At 38.5% G+C, this 19186-nt stretch overlaps 1 long non-coding RNA gene across 1 annotated transcript in view; it reads right to left on the reverse strand.

Moving 5' to 3' along the window:
• Positions 1-11311, reverse strand: part of LOC134484805 (uncharacterized) — a 68461-nt gene extending 57150 nt beyond the window's left edge. Inside the window, exon 1 of the long non-coding RNA XR_010062613.1 lies at positions 10160-11311. This is a non-coding gene — a long non-coding RNA (uncharacterized LOC134484805). The remainder of the gene's footprint in view (positions 1-10159) is intronic.
• Positions 11312-19186: the final 7875 nt, after the last annotated feature.

The raw sequence follows: 19186 nt of genomic DNA on the forward strand, positions 1-19186 counted from the left end.
TCTGCAATCTTTTACATACTGACCCACAGTTGAACCAGCACCACATGCTGAAAATGCTGTCTTTTTTTCCATTGGATGGTTTTGACTTCTTTCTCAAAAATTAAGTGACCATGGTTGTAGGGGTTCATTTCTGTGTCTTCAATTCTATTCGACTGGTTTATTTGCCTGCCTCTGTCACAACGCCATACAGTTTTTTTTTTGTTTTTTTTTTTTGTTTTTTTTTTATCGCTGTTGCCCTGTAATACTGCTTGAGTTTAGGGATAGTGATTCCCATGGAAGTCCTTTTATTGTTGAGGACAGTTTTAGCTATTCTGTGTTTTTTTTTATTACAGATGAATTAATGAATGTTCTGTCTAAATCTTTGACGAATTGGATTGGAATTTTGATGGGGATTGGAATGAATATGTAGGTTGCGTTTAATATAATGGCCATTTTTACTGTATTAATCCTGCCAGTCCATGAACATGGGAGATCTTTCCATCTTCTGAAATCTCCTTCACTTTCTTCAGAGACTTGAGGTTCTGCTCATATGCTCATATTTTTTACTTACTTGGATAATGTCACCCCAAGACATTTTATATTATTTGGGGCTATTGTGAACGGTGTCATATCCCTACTTTCTTTCTCTGCTTGTTTAGTTTGTGCAGAGTTATTTTTATACTCAGCCACTTTGCTGAAATGTTTATCAGGCTTAGTAATTCTCTTGTGGAATGTTTGAGGTCACTAAGTATACAATCATATCAACTACAAACAGTGCTATTTTAACTTCTTCTTTTCCAATCTATATCCCTTTGACCTCCTTCAGTGTCTGCTTGCTCTGACTAAGATGTCTAGAACTATATTGAATAAGTTGTGAGAGAGTGGGCACCCTTGTTCAGTCCCTGATTTCAGTGTGATTGCTTTAAGTTTCTCTCCACTTAGTTTAATGTTAGTTACGGATTTGCTGTATATGTTTAGGTGTGGGCCTTAAATTCCTGTGCTTTCCAGGACTTTTTTCATGAAGTGATGTTGAATTTTGTCAAAATCTTTCTCAGCATCTAATGAAAGGATCATGTGGTTTTTATCTTGGAGTTTATATAGTGAATTATGTTGTTTGTTTTCTGTATATTAAAGTATCCCTGCAAGCCTGGGATGAATCCTACTTAAACATAGTAGATGATTGTTTAATGTGTTGTATGAATAGGTTTGCAAGAATTTCATTGAGTATTTTTGTGTTGATATTGATAAGAGAAATTGGTCTGAGTTATCTTTCTTTGTTGAGTCTTTCTTTGTTTTAGTTATAAGAGTAATTGTGACTTCATGAAAGCAATTTAGTAGTACTCCATCTGTTTCAATTTTATGGAATAGTTTGGACAGTATTGTTATGAATTTTTCAATGAATTTTGGATGGATTTCTGCACTAAACCCATCTGATCCTGGACTCTTTTTGGGTGGGAGAGTTTTGATGATTGCTTGTATTCCTTTGGGAGTTATGGGTTGTTTAAATGGTTTATCTTTTCCTGATTTAGGTTTGGTATCTTGTATTTGTCTGGAAAATTGTCTTTTTTTTCCAGATTTTCAAGTTTTTTGAACCTAGGCTTTTGTAGTACAGCAATTTTTTTTTTAATTTCCTCTGATTCTGCTGTTCTGTCTCCCTTTTTAATATTTGATTTTGTTAATTTGGACACACTCTCTGTATCCTCTGCTTAGTCTAGCTTTGGGTTAATATATCCTGTTGATTTTTTCAGAGAATCAGGTATTGGTTCTGTTGATTCTTTGTATGGTCCCTTTTTTTCTACTTGGTTGATTACAGCCCTGAATTTGATTATTTTCTGCCTTCTACTACTCCTGCATGTATTTGCTTCTTTTTGTTCTAGAGCTTTTAGGTGTGCTGTCAAGCTGCTGATGTATGCTCTCTCCTGTTTCTTTCTGCAGGCACTCAGAGCTATGAGTTTTCCTCTTAGCACAGCTTTCATTGTGTTCCAAGAGTTTGGGTGTGTTGTACCTTCATTTTCAGTGAATTCTAAGAAGTCTTTAATTTCTTCCTTTATTTCTTCCTTGACCAAGTTATCATTGAGTAAAAAAAAAATTGTTCAACTTCCATGTATATGTGGGCGTTCTTTCCTAATTTTTATTGAAGAACAGCCTTAGCCCATGGTGGTCTGATAGGATGCGTTGGATTATTTCTATCTTTCTGTATGCTTTGAGGCCTGCTTTTTGACTGATTATATGATTAATGTTGGAGAAAGTGCCAGGAGGCTGTGAGAAGAAGGTTTATCTTTCTGTTTTAGGATAGAATGTTCTGTAAATATCTGTTAAGTCCATTTGGTTTATACCTTCTGCTAGTCTGTCTATATCTCTGTTTAATTTCTGATTGTGTGATCTGTCCAGTGATGAGAATGGGGTGTTGTAATCTTATACTATTATTTTTTGCGGTGCAGTATGTGCTTTGATCTTTAGTAAGGTTTCTTATGTGTATGTAGGAGCCCTTGTAATTGGAGCATAGACATTTATGATTTTGAGTTCATCTTGGTGGATTTTTCCCTTGACGAATATGAAGTGTCCTTCCTTATGCTTTTTGATGACTTTTGGTTGAAAGTCGATTTTATATATTCTTCAGACCATTGCTTGGAAAATTGTTTTCCAGCCTTTTACTCTGAGGTAGTGTCTGTCTTTGTCTCTGAAGTGTGTTTCCTGTAGTGCAAAATGCTGGGTCCTCATTACATATTGTGTGTCAATCTGTGTATTTTTAGTGAGGAATGAGTCTATTGATGTTGGAGATATTAAGGAATAGTGATGGTCACATTCTGTTATTTTCATAATTGTAGGTTAGTTTATGTTTGTGTGCTTCTCTTCTCTATGTGTTGTGAAAAGATTAATTTCTTGTTTTATCTATGGTTTTACTTGAATCCTTGTGTTCGGTCTTGTCAGTTAGTGTCCTTTGTAAGACTAGATATGTAGAAAGGTATTGTGTAAATTTCGTTTTGTCATGGGATATCTTGGATTCTCCGTCTTTGTTAATTGAGAGTTTTGATGGATACAGTACCCTGGGATGGTGTTTTTATTCTCTTAGTGTCTGTATGACATCTGTCTATGATCTTCTGACTTTCATAGTATCTGGAAAGAATTCTGATTTAATTCTGATAGCTTTGTCTTTATATATTACTTGACCTTTTTCCTTACAGTTTTTAACATTTTTATTTGTTTTGTGCATTTGGTGTTTTGACTATTATGTGATGGGAGGATATCCTTTTCCGGTCCAATCTATTTGGAGTTCTGTAGGCTTTGTGTATGTTTATGGGCATCTCTTTCTTTAGATTAGGGAAGTTTTACTCTATAATTTTGTTGAAGATATTACTGTCCCTTGATGTTGACAGTCTTCACTTTCTTCTATACCTGTTAAGACTAGGTTTGATCTTCTCATTGTGTCCTGGATATCCTTTATGTTTTGAGCTTTGTCTTTTCTGTTTTACATTATGTTTGACAGTTGTGTGATTCTTCTGCTCCTTAGATTATGTCTTCTATGTCTTTTATCCTGTTGGTGATTCTCACTTCTATGACTCCTGGTCTCTGTCCTAGGTTTTCCATTTCCAGGGTTATCTTCCTTGTGCTTACTTTATTGTTTCTATTTCCATTTTTAACTCCTGGGTGGCTTTGTTTATTTCCTTCTCCTGTTATGTTGTTTTTCAAGTAGTTCTTTAAGGTAGTTTTGTGTTCCCTCTTTCTTGCATTATATTTGTTTACTTCAGTTTTTTCTATTGTCCTGCATTTTCTTAAGGGAGTTATTATTCTTAACATCCTCCATCGTCATGATAAATGTGAAATTAAATTTAGATCTTCCTTTTCTGGTGTGTTTAGATATCCAGTGTTTGTTTTGATGGGAGAATTGGTTTCTGTTGAGCCCAAGTAGTCTTGGTTTCTGTTGTTTGTGTTCCTGTGCTTTCTTGTGGCCATCAGGTGGTCTCTGGAATTAGCTTGTCTTGCTCTTTCTGACAGTGGCTTGACCGTCCTGTAGGCTCGTGTGTCAGGGCTGCTGTAGACCTGTTTTCCTGTTTTCTTTTACCCAGTTAAGGGAACAGAGTATTCTGCTCTCAGGCACGTAGTTGCTCCTGTCCACTTACTTTCAGCTGTCCCTGTGGGCGGGAACCAGAAGGAACTTCCCATACTTCTCCTAGGTCCCTCTGTGGGGGGAGGGGCACAGATGGTACAAGGTGTTTTCCTCTTGAGTCAGGAATCTGGGCAGAGAGTAGTCTCCTCTGATTTCCCAGGAGTGTCTGCTTCTCTGAGGCTCTAGTTACCCCACCATCATGATTTGGGTACAGGGAGCTGTTTGACAAGATCAGTTCCGATCCAGGCACAGTCTGGAACATGGTGCTCCAGTAGATTTACTCCTCCTCTATTCCAGAGTCACTATGCAATTTTGTCTTGGGCCAGAGATGTGGGCAATTGTGGGCAGAAGTGGTAGTCTGTGTGCATTGTATGCTCAGTATTGCCCACACTCCTGGGTGATCAGCTCTCTCTCCCACAGTTTCTAGGAGAAGGGAGCTTTGTGCTGGAATCAGCAAGGTTCAGGAGCCAGCTAGAAACTGGAAATGCCTGATCCCAGAGGAGTTCTGCCTTGGCATGTCCTGAGTCAACCAGTGAGCTCCCTTCAAGCAGAAAAGTTGGAATCACCTTTTGTCTCAGGCCTGAACTCACTTGTTGGGCTGACTTTCAGCTTTCCATAAGGGCTGCAACCAGAAGTGTCTTGACCCTACTGCTCCTACGTTCCTATGCACAGGAGGCCCAGATGGAGCTAGGTGTTTTTTTCTTGAGTCAGGAATTTGAGCAGAGTTCTCACGGGTTTCTGCCCCTCTGACAGTGTAATACTTCCCCACCCCTCATGACATTTGGGTGTAGAATACTGTTTGGACAAGTTCAGATTCAGCTGCAGTTTGGACTGCAGGGCTCCTGCAGATTGACTGCTCCTATATTCATGTGTCCAGTGGCACTATGCAGTTTCCTCTTGGGCTAGGGATATGAGCACATGTGGGAAGAAGTAGCAGGGTCTCCTCGCTGAGGTCTCAGTATTGCACACTCTTCTGGGTGTTCAGCTCTTGTACCACAGACTTTCCAAAGGATTTTAAATGTTCATTCCCTATCTTACAGGTCCTCAGTCTTTCCAGTTCTCCTCCATATTTTGTTGGAGAAGACGCCTCTGGTTAAGGGGAGGTACAACAGGCCCAATCAGAAAAAAAAGGGCTGGAAATCTTCTTCTCTTAAAGGTAATCTCAGTGATTTCTCATATTCCACAAGTGGAATAAGTCCTGCCCCTTCTCCAGAAGAGACTTTAATACCTTTGCTAGCTGCCAAAGCAGGGCAGAGAGCTCTGTCCATTCACAAAGACAGTCAAAGATGTGCCCTATCTCCACCAACGTGCTTATGAAATCTGCTTCGGGTAAAATGAGTTTGAAACCTGATTCTGCTGACAAAGCGGATTGCAGAACTACCCTATTAAGCCAAGAGGACATTCAAAGTCCTCCACTATTAAAAATGCGCTTAAATCATCACTTATGATCCAAGGCGTACAAAATACAGTTACAAATACCCAAGTGAACCTCATAACACACATACCAGCCCAAGAAGAGACAAAATTTTCTGCATGTACACCATTAGATCAAGGACCATTGACAGTTTCAGAAGGGGCTCTTGAGAGTTCCACACCCACACAAGATGTGGTAGAAATTTCTGAATCCACCGATGGAACTCCTGTGCCTTCTGCACATAAAAAATATGTTCTAGCAGCCTCACCATATCCCCCAGTACTTCAAATGTCCCTATATAATAGAGAATTATTCAAATATCCTCTACCACTGAAGGGACCCTCCTGACATCCCATTAGGCCCACAAAAGCCAAGTTTATCAAAACACACTGTCAATGAGCCATGCAGACTCCATATTTATACAATGTGCAGAGAAGATAAAATATCCCCTACCTCCTCAGGGGACTCTAAGTCGTTCTGTCCTGAAAGCAGAGGCTCCAACATATTCCACATATACATCAGAAATGCTAGAACTTCCCAAAACTGAGCAGTATTCTCTGAGTATTACTCTATCTCATAAAGAGACTGTGGGACAAGAAACTTCTACAAAAGGAGGTCTACCCATAGCCACATCTTTAGAAATGTCTTGTGGATGTGACACATATACAAAAGATATTCTAGGACAGATTCCATCTGTAGAGAAGGTTATGGACCCAAACATATGTGAACCATGAAATGCGAACACCAGAGTCTGTAGCATCCTCGACAACTGAGGAAAGGGATTCCTTGTATTCCATTAGTGTAAAAGAATGAATACGACCTCCACAAATTCCACAGTAGGCTATAGGAACTTCCTTATCTCCTCAAAATCAGCCATCTTCCCCGACTACAGAAGATGCTACACACTCTTCCAAATATTCAGAAAGGATTGCCATTCCTTCTTTATACCCACAAGCAGACCCAGAACATCTGCCAAATACCTCAAAAGCTCTGGATTTTACCTCATCTTCTGAAGGGGCTTTAGAGCCTGTTTTGCCTCTCAAGCAGGCTAGAGAACCTGTCACTTCTATAGGAAAGTTGGTTTCCACTTCTCCAGCAGAAGAAATTTCTCTTGGAACTTCCACAGTTACAAAACAATATCTAGAATATGTCTATGATGCTCAGGGAGAGGTCACATTTTCAGAGGTAGCTCTAATACATACTCTCCATTCTGATATCACAGTAAGGATTCTACATGTATACACGGTACATTAAGACCTTCCTCATCTGAGAAGGATGTCTTAGGATCTACTGCATCTGAACAGCATGTTTTAGAACTATCCCCATATACCTAAGTAGATTTATTTAACATGTCCACTCTGGGGATAAAGAGGCGACATTCTCCCTCTACCAAAGTGGACCACAGGCATCCAGTTTCTATAAAAAAAAAAAGGTTAAGATTTGATCCTTCTGATGTAGTCTTGAGAAATTTCCTCTAAAGAAGATAGTTTCAAACATCCCCCTTCTGCCAAAAGGGATCTTGTGCCATCTTCTGCAGCCAAAGAGACAGCAAAAGCTACATTTTCTCCTCAGGTGAGTCCTAACCTTCTCCATCTGTCCAAAGGGTCATGGAATTTCCAAAAAATATGAAGGAATTGTGCAAAGATGCCTTTCCTTGAAAGGACTTGCTGGACATTCTATATTGTCCCAAGATGCTCAAGTAACTCCTCCTTCTACAAAAAAGGCATGTTCACCGTCTACCCTAGGGTTTCAGAGAATTTCTTCACTCCTGTCTAGGGCTCCAGAAAGTGTTCTCCATGCTCAAAGTGGTTTGTCATTGTGCAAATTAGACTTCAAACATATAAAACGCTTTTTTTTATATTACCAAAGGTCTGAGGGAAAGTCCACATCGAAAAAAAATCATTTAGACCTTGTGCCATTAGTCCAAGTATATCAGAAAAATTCCATGTCTTTTAAAGCACCTAAAAATCTATCTTGCTCTAGCACTCGTCCTAGAAAACAATTACCTTTAGTCATACAATCCCTAGGATCATTGAAATACAAAAAGGGGTGTCTAGAAACTTTACCATCTGCCAAAAGGTCTTTAGGATGTTCACCAACTTCTCCAAGAGCTCGGTTAACCCATAGAAGAACAAAAGAACTAAAGCCATCTGCTCAGGGTGTTTTCCAAAAACCACTTATTTCTTCTTTACTTTTATACCAAGACAAGAGGCCAGCTTCCTCATCCCCATCTCTGATCCCTTCTTCCTATTTGTTCTCTCTTCCAAATCGCTCTTTACTCTGAATTAGATGCCAATTACTAAACCATAGACATATGGAAGGAGGTAGTTGCTGTCAAAACAAAACTTGTGATATCACAGAAGAAGCTACGGCTCTCCAGGACACAATAGAATTTTCAAGGAGGGCCTAATGATGATGGAACTGCCATAGCCTACCTGCTCAAGAGCTTCCTTGCATTGACCAGATTTGGTTGTGCACTTTCCAGTAGTGTCTCCTGTGACACAGTAGAAACATTTACATGCTACATCTCTGTACAGCTAGAGCCTTCTCTCTGCTTTATTAGTGATTACATGCTCTGAATGAAGAAAGTTAGTCAGGGGCTTGTCATGGGTAGAAAAGATCTAGGACCACAGAAGGAAAGATATTCTTCTGGAGATTAATTTTATTCTCCGGTCAAATCCTGTGACATAAAGTTCAATTCCCTAGGTTTTCCCTGTTTTGCTGGTGCCAGTATTTTCCCTACAGAACTTTAATTGAGTGAATATTGTTTTATATTTTCTGATTGTAAATTCATTTACAGGGGACATTATATATGTTCCTGCATGTGTACTCAAAATTTCATTTTTCAAATTCCATTTTTTGCAATGAATTTGGTATCAAACGTGGCTCAGCTATAGAGTGAATATAAGAGTGGAAATATTGTGTACCTACTTCTAATGATCAACTCCCAAATCCATATTTTATCCATTAATTACAAGACATCAGTAAAGCAAAGGACAACATGGAGTATAGAATGTGGTTCTGAAGATCTATTAGATATCAGTCCTCTAATATCTACCTTCTTGTGTTCCCAGGGATAGGCTTGAGGGTTTTGGATGTTTTACCATGATTCTTTCTTCAGGCCACACATCAGTTTCTGAGTGATGGGCAGTGATAGGAATGGCTTGTGGTCCAATGAAACCTCAAATTCAATAGGTTATAAAAAACAGGAGGGAGTCTATTTGCAATTGTCACTTGTGGATCCTAGAGTCTTCACCTTGTTATGCAGAATCCATCCAAATATTAAACCAAAATTCCTAGTTGTAGGATCCACCAAAATTGTATATATATATATATATATATATATATATATATATATATATATATATATGTATATAAATGTATATATATGTATATATGTATATATGTATATATATATGTATATATGTGTGTGTATGTATTCACTTATATATATATGTATGTATTCATATATATATGTATGTATGTATATATATATATATGTGTATATATATACATATACATACATATATATATATATATATATATATATATATATATATATATATATATATATCAGGCACAAAAACTAGATAAGATTGATGAAGATAAAATTGCATTCTTCCAATAAATGGTTTTAGATCTTTCATGAGAGACACAGCTAGAGCATGTCAAATACAGAAGAGATTGCTAGTGGCAAACCAGAGAACTGAATACAGACCCCTTGTTTGTAGATGTTGAGAAAGGATTACAAGAGCTGAATGGGCTTTCAACCCCCATAAGAACAACAAGTTCAATTAACCAGGGCTTTCTGGTATTAAACCAATATTCCATGACTGTTTATGTACAGACCTGTGGCTCCAATTGCATATGTGGCATAGTATGGCGATGTTGATCATCAATGGAAGGAGAAGCCCTTGGTTCTCCCTAGTTAAAGGGAATGTCAGAGCACAGTAAAGGTTATAGATAAGGATAAGGGGACCAGCTAGGAATATTAAGGACAGGAAACTGGGAAAGGAAATAACATTTGAAATGTAAATATAGAAATATCCAATTAAAAAAGGTATATACGGGGCTGGGGATTTAGCTCAGTGGTAGAGCGCTTACCTAGGAAGCGCAAGGCCCTGGGTTCGGTCCCCAGCTCCGAAAAAAAGAACCAAAAAAAAAAAGGTATAAAATTTGCTAAAAAAAAAGGAAAAAAAAACAAAAGATAATTAGCAGCTAATCAGACCTATTGAGTCAGTAATCCAAAGGGTTCCTGTCAGGGATTTATAGTCAGAATAATACTAGTGGAAAGATTGAGATGATGAAGATCAAATTTGGAGCACTTCTCTCTCCCAAATACCAGTATCAGACACTTACTGCTCTATAAGTATCCAAATAATTGAGGAGTTTACTCTGAGGTGAGGAAAGTATACTTATTTTTCACTTCTTCCTTAGGACCATTTTCTTCTGGGCAATAAGAACAAAAATCCATGAGCTCTAAGGAAAAGAACACTGTCCTTCCAAACACCTGGCTTTTGGGAGTAAGAAATTAATGATATAAACTCTCTGACTTCCAGGAACCATTAGAAGCAGGGAAGTCCAGATTCTTCTGAGAGGCTCCCAGCTCCTGATCCCATGTGTGGAAGGATCAGATCAATTCTATCTCTTCAACTTACATATTCCACTCCTACCAAGGCTTCAGTGAGATTTCTCAGGGATGATGTATTTCTTCCTTCTTTTATACCAAGACAGAAGACCAGCTTCGTTCTCCCCATCTCTGATTTCTTCATCGTCTTTGTTCTCCCTCCCTAATGACTGTTTCCCCTGAATTTGAGGCCAATTAGTAAAACCTATAGGTACTGAAGTAATATCTGAGAGGCATTTGCAGTCAGGACAACACTTATTACATCACAGAAGAAGCTAGTGCTCTCAAGGATACAAGAGATTTTTCAGGGAGAGCCTAATGATATTGTCACTGAGAACTGCCATGGCCTGACTCTAAACAGCTTTCCTTACATTAACCAGTTTTGAGGGTGCCAATTTAGGTATGTCTCCTGTGACACAGTGGAAACTTTCGTTCTCCATCTCTCTAAAGCTAGTGACTTCTGAATGGAGAAAATGAGTCAGGTTCCTGGCATGGATAGAAATTATTTAGGAACTTGGAGTGGAGGAGATTCTTCTGGATAATATTTTTATTCCCAGGTCAATTCCTGTGACATACAGTTCAATTTTCTAGGTTTTCTTAATTTTATAAAGGCCAGTACTTTACCTACACACCTTTCGTTGAATGAATATTGTATTTCACTTTCCTATTGTACATTCCTTCATAGGGGACATTATAAATATTCCTGAATATGTACTCAAAAATTCTGTTTTCAAATTCCATTCTCTGCTATGATTTTGGAAACAAAGTGGGCCCATCTATAGACTGAGAATAACAGTGTAAATATGGTGTACCTACTTCAATTATAAATTCCCAAATCCTTATGTTATTCAAAAATTACCATCATCAATAAAGCAAAGGACCACATGGAGTATACAATTCTTTTCTCTATTCACATTTGATATCTGTACTACACTATCTACTTCCTGTGTTCCCATGGCCAGACTTGAAGGTTTTAGATGTGTTGCCATGATTCTTCCTTAATGTCATATATAAGAAACAGGAGCATGGGCAGGGGGAAGAAAGACTTGAGGAACAGTGAAACCTCAACTCAATACCTTCATAAGTACAGGAGGGAGTCTCTTTGATATACTCATTTGCAAACTCTACATTCTTGACCTAGTTGTGCAGAATCCATGTAATCATTCCACCTAACCTAATAGGTGTAGGAAGCACCTAAAGTATATGTATATATATATATATATATATATATATATATATATATATATATATATATATATATATATATTCAACCACCAAAACTGGATAACATTGATGAAGCTAAGAAATGCATTCTGCCAGGAAACAGATATAGATATTTCCTGAGAGACAAAGCTAGAGCATGTCAAATACAAAAGTGAATGTCAATGGCAAACCAGTAAACTGGAAATGGAGTTCCAGTTGGTAGATTCTGAGAAAGGATAATAAGAGCTGAAAAGGGTTTCAACCCATAAGAACAAAAATGCCAATGAACCAGATCTTTCTGGTACGAGACCAATATTCAAAGGTGGAAAATGGAAAGACCTAAGGCTCCAACTGCATTTGTAGTAGAGGATGGCCTTGTTGGGCACCAAAGGAAGGTTAAGCCCTTGGTCCTCCCTTGGTTTGACTTGCATTTAAAGGGAATGTGAAGGGACAGTAATGGGATGGTTTATAGAAGAAGTGGAGAGGGACCTGTTAGGGATCTTACGGGAGGAAATTCTAAAAGGAAACAGTATTTTAAATATAAATATATAAATATACATTTTAAAAAAAGAAATAAAATTTGTAAAAAATAAAAGATATAAGAAATAAAAGAAGAGAAAACTACCAGCTAATTACAGCTATTGACTCAGAAATCTAATGAGTCACTATCAGGTAATGACAGTCATAGAAATAATAGTTGAAGGACTGAGATGATGATGTTTCAAATAGAAGCTCTTCTCTATCCCAGATATCAGGGTCAGGCACAAACTGCACTATAGGAATCTAAAGCATGGAGGAGTTTACACAGAGCTAGGGTTACAAAACTTGTCCTTCCCGTGTTATTTAAGTCCCTTTTCTTCTTGTCAAAAAGAATAAAGGCCATGCACTCTCAGGAAAAAAACTGTGCCCTTTCCATCCCTTGGCTTTTGGAATAAAGAAATGAATGATATAAACTCTCTGACTTCCAGGAACCATAAGAACAGGTAAGTCCAGATGATTTTGAGAGGCTCCCATGTCCTCATTCCCATATGTGGAAAGCTGAGATGAAGGCTGTCTCTTCAGGAAACCCACTAAACACCTACCCCGGACTCACTGAGCTCTCAAATGGACCAGGTAATTCTTCCTTTTTGATACCAAAACAGAAGGGAAGCTTTCTTTGAACATCTCTGATTTCTTCATCCTCTTTGTTCTCCCTTCAAAAATGTCTGTTTATTCTGAATTAAAGGCCAATTAGTAAGCTCTAGGGGTACTGAAGAAATATCTGAGAGGCAGATGCTATCAGGACAACACTTGTGACCTCACAAAAGGAGCTAGGGTTCTCTAGGTTACAAGAGATTTTTCAGAGAGGGCCTAATGATAATGTCTCTTAGAACGCCCATGGCCTACATGCTGAACAGCTTTCCTTACATTGACCAGTTTCAAGAGTGCCTTTTCCAGGAGAGTCTCTTGTGTCACAGTGGAAACATTTACGTACTCCATCTCTCTATAAAGTTAGATACTTCTCTTTTCTTCATTAGTGGTTACATGCTCTTAATGGTGAAAGTTAGTCAGGGGCATGTCACGGGTAGAAAAGATTTAGGAAGATGGAGTGGAGGTGATTCTTCTAGATAATATTTATACTCCCAGGATTATTCCTGTGACATACAGTTCAATTTTCTAGGTTTTCTCTGTTTCGCAACGGGCAGTATTTTCCCTATAGACCTTTAATTTATTGAATATTGTATTACAAATGTGATCATATTCTAGTTTTCTTCTCTTGCTTAGTGATGAAAAAAGTGATACCCAGTACTGTATTAGAACAAACATTATATAGTACACCTAAAGAAAACAAATTGCTCCCAAGGTCAACGTAACTTCATAAGTAAGCAATTTGAATTCACAGAGAAATGGTAAAGTATTGTATTATTTATCCTTAAAAGGATACTTGTAAGAATCTTTTAGAAACAGAAATCTAAACATCTGTATAAAAATGTTATATCTGCTTTAAATGATCAGAATGCACATCTGTGATTGGCAAACCTTATTAAATCCTATCAGGAAGCTGAGAGTAAAACTGGTTCAGAAAGCAGTCATCAACAGTCCAGCATTTGTGACAGTCACACCATTAGCCTGTGCCGCCATAGTTCTTGATCCCTGACCTTAAAAGATCCCAGCCTTTCCGAACTACAAATTGTTCCATACATTGTTTTTTATATCAGAGTCAGTAGGGAAAAGATCTTAGCCAGCTTCACAAACAATTTTATTTTTCCAAATGCTTTTAATGGGTTGTGGTCCTCGCTAATCATTCTACATTTCCTCGGGCAATGATAGAAGCAATGATCTACCCCAGAGGCAATTGCTAAAAGACCTGTATCACTCTTATTGCAAATGTCAATGGCACTGCCCTCTGAGTGGTAGAAAGCTCCATGAGGATTTTCATGCACTTCTTAGATTAAGAGAGGATGAGTGCAATAACTGAGCACCACTCTGCCTGAAATCCTCGTGGGGTTCATGACTCACCAAGGTCCAACGAGACTGTGCTGAAGATTGGGCCATACCCCAGGATTTCTAAAGCTCTGTGCCATTCCTCCTTCACAGGCCTTGGCAATACTCCATTTCAGAACCAAATTTGAACTATGCTTTTACCTTAGATATAATTTCAAATACTATACTAATTAGGGAGAGTGTGCAGCCTTACATTGTCCTTGACTTTAAAGGAATTGCTTTACATTTCTTTCCATTTAGGTTGATGCTGGGTACCGGCCTGCTGTCCATTGCCTCTATTATGTTTCTGCATAGGACTCGTATCCCTGATTGCTCTCACCCTTTTAACATGAAGGTGGGTTGGAATATTTTTGCAAGCTTTTTAAATATCTAATGAGATTATCATGTGAGTTTTCTCTTACAGTTTCATTATATAGTGAATTATATTGATGGATTTTCAGAAATTGAAACATCTCTGCCTCCCCCTAGAAATTAATAATTACACAGCATAACCTACAGAAAGGATCTCACATTCACATGCATACTCCAATAGCTCCCTCCCAAAAAAAAAACAAAAAAATACAAACAAAAAAAATCATGCACCCTACTGAACAGATGTAATACTCACATACATACTCAAACATCCTAATCGAAAACACAAAAACCAAAAAAACATGCAAGCAAAAAAAAAAAAAAAAACCCTGCTCCCGCAACATCTCATTAATACCTTTAAGCATTAATGTCCTCTACTCAACAGTAAAAGGACACAGGCTAACACAATGGATTTAAAATCAGGATCTATCCTTCTGTTGCACTCAAGAAACACAATCCAGCAACCAAGATAGACACAACCTCAGACCAAGGGGTTGGAAAAGATTTCCAACCTAATGGACACAAGAAACAAGATGGTGTAGCCATTCTAACATCCAGCAAATCAGACTTTCTACCAAAAGTAATCAAAAGAGACGGGGAAGGATACTTCATATGCATCAGAGGAAAAATCCACCAAAATGACATCTCAATTCTGGATGTATATAGGCCAAAGACAAAAAGCAGAAATATTGGTGAGAGAAATATTGCTAAAGCGTAAATATCACATCGAACCTCACACATTAATAGTGGGTGACATCAATGTCCCATCTCACCAAAGGCAGGCCATTGAGACAGAAATTAAAAAAATAAATAAATAAATGATTTAACAAACACGGGGTTCAATAAAATTGACCTCACTGATATCTACAGAATAGTTCACACAAACACAAAAGTACACACTCTCTTTTCAGTACCTCATGGAACCTTATGCTAAAATGAACATGTTCTCCCACTCTAAAGAAGCCACAATGGATACAGAAATACAGCACTAACCATTGGATCTTCTCAGATCACCATGGATTAAAACTGGACTTCAACAATAAGAAAAAGTTTATAAACTCATTGAAATTCAATAGCTGGCAACTTAAGATCCACCAGTTCAGGGAAGAGATGAAAAACAAAAAGTGCTCCTAGAATTTAATGAAAATGAAGGCACAACTTCTCCAAACTTACCTGCATATGCAGTACAGGGTGCTTTTATAAAGAAACCGGAGAGACCCCACACTAGCAACTTCCCAGCACACCCTAGATCTCTAAAATAAAAAGAAGCAAATACATATTAAAGGAGGAGACAGCAAGAAATGATCAGACTCAGGGTGAGAGTGATCCATCAGAAACAAAGAGAATACAAAGATCAAAAAAAAAAAAAACAAAAAACAAAACAAAAACAAAAACAACAAAAAAAAAAAACAAGAGCTGGTTCCTTGGGAACATCAATCCGACAGACAAATCCTCAGACAGATAATGTAATAGGAGGAGAGAGCATCCAAATAACAAATTCAGAAATGAACAGGGAGCCGTATCAATGTACAATGATGAAAGTCACATAATCATTAGTTCTCACTTTAAAGTGGATGATTGTGTAGACTGATTGCACTGACCACAGGTAAATTTAGGTAAGATAAACTCTGTAAATAGCTCTACAACACCTAATGAGACACAAACAGTAATTAAGTTTCCCTACTGAAAGAGCCCAAGGGCCAGATTGTTTGAGTGCAGACCCCTACCAGGTTTTCAAAGAATTCTCAACCTACCAAAAAAACAGAAACAGGAGGAAAACGCCAAAATGATTCCATGACACCAGTGTCGCCCTGACACATAAATCACAAACGACACAACAAAGAAAGAATTTCAGAAGAATTTCCCTTACCAACATTGGTGGAAAAAATACTAGGTAAAATGCTCGAAAATAAAACCCAAGGGCATATCAAAACTGCCATTCAGTGCCATCATGTAGGCTACCTCCTGAGGCTGCAGGAGTGGATCAATCTATGAAAACCCATCAAAGTGATCCACTATATAAGCAAACTGAACTGAAAAAAAATATTCTGCCCTCAGCATTTCACATTAACGTGCGAGCTCCACCTGGAGTTAACTTTGTGGATGTTGCATACCATGCAGTATATATATATACACATATATATTTATATTGTATATAAATACATATATATATATACACATATATAAAATATTATTATAATAAATTAATATATTAAAGTGATATGTACAACCATTATAATAATATAATTAATAATATACTATATTAACATATTAAAGAATATTATTATTAAAATAAATAATATAGTCATATTTTATTAATACATTATATTATTATATATTTATATCATAATAAAATATAATTGATACTAATATATTATGTTAGTATATTAAATTATTATATAGTAATAAACTATACCTCTCTTACCCTCTTCTGACTCTCTACCTAACCACACCCTCAGTACTCCAGTATCAACTTTCCCCTCTGGCTCACTGTCATAGGCTTTAACATTTAAAGAACAGTTAAAAGGGACAGAAGGTTCATATGCGATCTCCTTATTCCATGAAAGAGGACTAGTCAGGGGCAACCTCCTTTGAGGAAGCAGATAAATATCAGGATACAAATAACATTTGCTGGGGGAAGATCAAATTCGAATAATGACTTTGCATATCTATCCAGTGTATTCTGAGAAAATGGGGAATATTCTTCCTAAAGACCCAGCTATACTACTCCTGGCCTTATATCTGAAAAAACCTCTGCCATACCGCAAGGACATGTGCTCCATAACGTTCTAACTGCTTTCTTCATAATGAGCAGAAAATAGAAATAACCCAGAAGCCCCTCAACCAAAGAATGGCTACAGAAAATGTGGTTCATTTACACTATGGAATACTACACAGTTATGAAAAATAAGGACATTGTGAAGATGCAGTGGAGTAGATGGAATGAGAAAGTATTGTTCTGAATGAGGTAACTGAGTCCCAAAATAACATGTACATACTCACTTAAAAGAGGGTATTAGCCATAAAGTACAGAATTCAAACAGTAAGATCTAAGGAACCAAAGAGGCTAAACAAGAAGAAAGACCCAAGAAAAATTATTGAATTTCACTCAGAAGGAGGAATAAAATAATGAGAGGAGGCAGATGGAAGGAAAGGAATGGGTGGCTGAGGGGATGGGACGGGAAATGGGGTTTGAGAATCATTTCTTGAGAGAGACGAGCAAGAGGGACAGAGGGCCAAGAGAATAAAGAGAAATCAGTGACTGTCCAGGGTGGGTGCTATCTCTAAGATTTGCCTGCAATCTGGGATTGGTGAGGCTACCCTAGCGTGTATGAGGGTGACTTTAGTTGAGACTCGGAGCAGTGGGGATACAAATACTGAAATGGTCACTTTCCATAGCCACAGAGGACCAAAAGTGGAAGGATAAGGACACAAAGCCACCCCCAAAATTTTGACACAGAAATTGCCCTCTGTATAAAAGACACAGGTACAGAGATGGAAGAGAAATGAGGGAATGGACAAAGGATAAGTAGCCGGATGTGAGACTTATCCTACGGGCAAACCTCAAACACTGACATGTTTGCAGACGGGAGGATAGCATTATTGTTCTCTGCAAGGCTCCACCGAGCAGCCGACTGACACAGAAGCAGAGGTGCACGGACAAAGATCGGATAGAGCTCAGAGAGTCTAACCAAAGAGCTGAGGGAAGGACTGAAAGAGGCAGAGGAGCACAGTGGTCTTCACGAGGGTTCACTAAACCCGTCGCCTGTCTTTGGATCCTGTTCTCCTACTCGAGCTTCGTTTTCAGGACCTGGTGGGAGATGATGAATCTAACCCTGCAAAGACTTGATGTGCCAGGGGAGAGGGTGCACCCATTAGGGCACTCCACTCGCTCAGAGAAGATGGGGAGAGGATAGAAAGAGGGACTGTAAATGGTGGGAGCATGGAGGAGTGTGGTGACAGTGCAGCATTCAGAATGTTACCTGGTGAATATATACAACCATTCTTGCAAGGGGCACAGGCATGACATCACGGGGATGGTGGCGTGACATCATGGGTGTGGCTCATGACATCGTGTAGGTGGGGCATGACATCATGGGAGTGGGGCATATCCTCATGGGGATGGGGTCATGATATCATGAAGCTTCATGGAAAATAGTTGAAACTAGAAAAAAAAAAAAAAAACAGCCCGAGAGCGAGCTGAGACCTAGAGACACAAACATGGCGCGTGTTTACCTATGGATGGTATCAGGTGTGAGGCAAATCATATTCTATCTACAATCCACAAATGGAGAGAGGACAAAGGAAAGGAGAAGGCCGGTGAGAGGGAAAGCATCAACCTCTCTGAAAGGAAAACTGTAACAGATTCTGTGATTGAAGTGCTGACGACTGAGACAGGAGCTGAAGGTTGGTGGGGAAGAAGGAGGGATAGAGCTGTGCAGAGAGAACCGGCCAGAACTGGGGGACATATAGGTTAATGCAGAAACTCAATGGATGCACTTGTTAGTTCATGGCGTCTAGAGAACAACCTCCCGAGTATTTAATCTGTTAGAGAACGCAGAGTCCGAACCTTCAATCTTTTGAAATCAAGCAAGTGGAACCTCAGGTTTTTGGATGGGGCACATTCAGTGGAGTCGGTTTCTGAGGAGGTCAAATGGAGATCCCTGAATAACAGACCGATGCTGGGACAGAGATTATAAAAGCTCAAGCAAATGAGCCCTTCTGGTACCTTAAGCCTCCATCGATGTAAATCCACCCGAAAACCCCTTCCCGCTCTTCAAGGTTTGTGTAGCCCTTGTTCAACCTGAGTAAAATATATGCACACAGCGCGTCCCTGAATACCTTCTAACAGAGTTGTGACACTGAATACCTTGGAGCAACCCCCAACTCACTTGCAGGCACACCAAGATTCTGTTGACCGAATAGTTCCAGAGGCCACTTCATCCTTTTGCACCTGGACACTCTAAGAAGCATACATCAGAGATGTCTGTGTGTGTGTGTGTGTGTGTGTGTGTGTGTG

The sequence above is a fragment of the Rattus norvegicus genome (assembly GCF_036323735.1).
Source record: "Rattus norvegicus strain BN/NHsdMcwi chromosome Y unlocalized genomic scaffold, GRCr8 chrY_unlocalized_9, whole genome shotgun sequence".
In the NCBI taxonomy this organism is placed as follows: Eukaryota; Metazoa; Chordata; class Mammalia; order Rodentia; family Muridae; genus Rattus; species Rattus norvegicus.